The following is a 3,672-nucleotide window of genomic DNA, read 5'->3' as shown; positions in this document are numbered from 1 at the left end:
AACTCATCTTCTGCTGAAGCCACTTTTTGATGAGCATTTACATGAGACACAAGTATGTTCACATCCTTTGCCCATTTGGAGAGATCTATCCACATACTTCTTCTGCAAATATTTTTCTCACTAATTTTCAAATCATGCTCCTTCCAAGTCCCTGACCATCCAGCCAAACCATTGGCTACAGCCCATGAATCAGTATATAATCGCACTTCTGGCCATTTCTCCTTCCAAGCAAAATGCACGATCATGTGCACTGCCCAAAGTTCTGCCCACTGTGAAGACTTTCCTTCCCCAGTGTCCTACAGGGTTGTTCTAGAAATTGGCTGTAATGCTGCAGCTGTCCACTTCTGAGTGGTGCCTGCATAGCATGCAGAACCATCTGTAAACCAAGCCCCAGTCTTCTCTTCTTCAGTCATCCGATCATAGGGCATACCCCATGAAGCCATAGGTGCATGCTTGAAAACAGGAGGCATCATAACAGGAGTAGGAACCATAGGCATTTGGGCAACTTCTTCATGTAACTTGCTTGTGCCCTCTGGGCCTGCTTGAGCCAATCACTTATATACCACTTTCATTTGATAGTGGATTGTTGCTGTGCATGGCCTACTTTATGACTTGGAGGGTCAGATAACACCCAGCTCATGATGGGCAGCTCTGGTCGCATGGTGACTTGGTGGCCCATTGTCAAACATTCAGTTTCCACTAAGGCCAAATAGCAGGCTAAGAGCTGTCTCTCAAAGGGAGAATAGTTGTCCCCAGATGAGGGCAAGGACTTACTCCACAATCCCAACAGCCTCTGCTCTGATTCCCCTATGGGGGCCTGCCAGAGACTCTAAACAGCATCTTTATCTGCCACTGATACCTCAAGCACCATCGGGTCTGCTTTATCATATGGCCCAAGGGGCAGAGCAGTTTGTACAGCAGCTTGGACCTGTTGAAAGGCCCTTTCCTGTTCCAGGCCCCACTCAAAGGTAGCTGCCTTCCGAATCACTTGATACATGGGTCGTAGTAACACACCCAGATGAGGACTGTGCTGCCTCCAGAATCAAAACAGGCCCACCAAGCGTGTGCTTCTTTCTTGGTGGAGGGAGGGGCCAAATTCAACAACTTATTCTTCCCCTTAGAAGGAATGTCTCTGCATGCTCCACACCACTGAACTCCTAGAAATTTCACTGAGGTAGAAGGCCCTTGAATTTTGGTTGGATTTATTTCCCATCCTCTCATGCGCATATGCTTAACCAACAAGTCCAGACTGTCTGCTACCTCCTGCTCACTGGATCCAATCAGCATAACATCATCAATATAGTAGACCAGTGTGATATTTTGTAGAAGAGTCAGGCAATCAAATCCCTTTGAACCAAGTTATGGCATAATGCTGGAGAGTTAATATAACCTTGAGGTAGGACAGTAAAAGTATACTGTTGGCCTTGCCAGAAGAAAGAAAATTGCTTCTGGTGATCTTTATGAACTGGTATCGAGAAGAAAGCATTTGCCAAATCAATAGCTGCATACCAGTTACCAGGAGACGTATTAATCTGCTTGAGTAAGAAAACCACATCTGGTACAGCAGCTGCAATTGGAGTCACTACTTGATTAAGTTTTTAAGAGGCAGCTGTCATTCTCCATGACCCATCTGTCTTCTGAACAGGCCAAATAGGAGACTTAAAGGGAGATGTGGTGGAATCACCACCCCTGCATCTTTCAAATCCTTGATGGTAGCATTAATTCTGCAATCCCTCCAGGGATGCGATATTATTTTTGGTTCACTATTTTCCCTGGCAGAGGCAATTCCAGTGGTTTCCATTTGGCCTTTCCAACCATAATAGCCCTCAATCTACATGTCAGGGAACTAGTGTGGGGATTCTGCCAATACCTAAGTATATCTATCCCAATTATACATGCTGGTACTGGGGAAATAACCACAGGATGAGTTCGGGGACCCACTGAACCCACTGTCAGTCAGACTTCAGCCAAAACTCCATTTATCACCTGACCTCCATAAGCCCCTACTTTACCTAGAGGGCCACAATGCTTTTTAGGATCTCCTGGAATCAGTGTCAACTCAGAACCAGTATCCAATAGGCCATGGAAAGTCTGATTATTTCCTATCCCCCAATGTACAGTTACTCTAGTAAAAGGCCATAGGTCCCTCTGGGGAAGGATGGGTGAGAGTTGAACAGCATAACTCTTTGGTACTGTAACACGGTCCTTCTTCAAGGGCACCCAGCCTTCCCTTCATTCAAGGGTTTCTGGGTCTGTAAACTGTCTCATCTGGAAGTTGGTTGACTGAGCGAGATTCTCTTTTGCTACTATCCAATATTGACTTCCTGTCATTTGTCCTAGAGCTTTTCTGCTTATACAGATCAAATAAAAACTTAGTAGGCTTCTTATGTATGTGGTCCCTGGGAACACCATGATTGATTAGCCAGTACCACAGGTCCATTCAAGTCATGCCATTGTAGGTAATGTTTTACCTTTGCTGCCCATTACAATAAGTAGGCTCACCTTGACTTTGGTAATTCAATACTGCCACATGACCCCCTACTCCGTGGTCCTGTTACACCTATTATATTTACATTTAATTTATGCAATTGAGCAGCAGCATCTCCAACTGTAAGATTTGGCATAAGGAAAAGAGCAAAAACAAAGCTCTTCAAATGTTGTAAAAGGCATGTCCTCTGGGCCCTCCCATTGTGGAGGATTTGGTGTTGCAATGCCAATCCACTTGAGCATACCAATTTGCCTGAGCCTTACAATCCCTTCATCAACACTAAGCCAAGGGATAACAGGTATCTCCAGCTCTCTGTCAGTAGGCCATCTTTTGATAAATACCTCAGCCAACCAATCAAGTAAACTTTTAACACCCTTTTTAACTGCATGAGCTTCCATATTAAACCCAGAATCGCTAGTCAGGGGCCCATGTCAAGAAACTCAGCCTGATCCAATTTTATTCCATTTATCCACCATTATCCCATACCCTTAAAATCCATTCCCAGATATATTCATTAGACTTCTGCTTGAAAGAATTAGCAAATTCACTAAGTTCTTTAGTGGTGTAGCACACCTCCTCATGGACCACACTTTCTATGTCTCCTCTAGGGGCCTCCTAGCTTTGAGTCTAGTTATAGGTCTAGAGGCAACAACAACTGGGCCCTGAGGGATATCAGCTGAATCCCTCAAAGGGATTAGTTTCCTCAAGCAAGTGTGGGGAGGGTGGGTCTGCTGAAGGTGGAAGGTTAATTCATCAGGTGAATCAAATTCCTCAGAGTCTGAGGATTCTAAATCCTCAGCCTCCTCAGGGTTCTCTCACACATCTCCATCCCATGTGTCAGTATTCCAATCTTTCACTACCAATGCCCTCACCTTTACTGCTGACACCCTTCGAGGCTGGGAATTAAATTTGCGTTGTAGGTCAGCCAAACGTATAATAAGGGCTCCAGCTTGATTTTCTGCAGCTTTACCTCTCTGGCTGCTGGAGAGAAGATTCTCTTCCAGGGCACACATGGAAGGTTTTAAACTGTTGATTCGAATATGGAGCTTGTCAATTTTATCATTAAGCTCATTGTTTAACTTCATCACTTTTTCCAGAGATTCTAGAAGTAACCAGCCAGCATTATTATTTTTCTTATTTTTCCACAAATCATCAAATGTTTTATGTATAGAGTCACTAAGTTT

This window comes from Nannospalax galili, unplaced genomic scaffold (assembly GCF_000622305.1).
Source record: "Nannospalax galili isolate Female #2095 unplaced genomic scaffold, S.galili_v1.0 scaffold138, whole genome shotgun sequence".
NCBI lineage: Eukaryota > Metazoa > Chordata > Mammalia > Rodentia > Spalacidae > Nannospalax > Nannospalax galili.
This window is presented reverse-complemented; position numbering follows the sequence as displayed.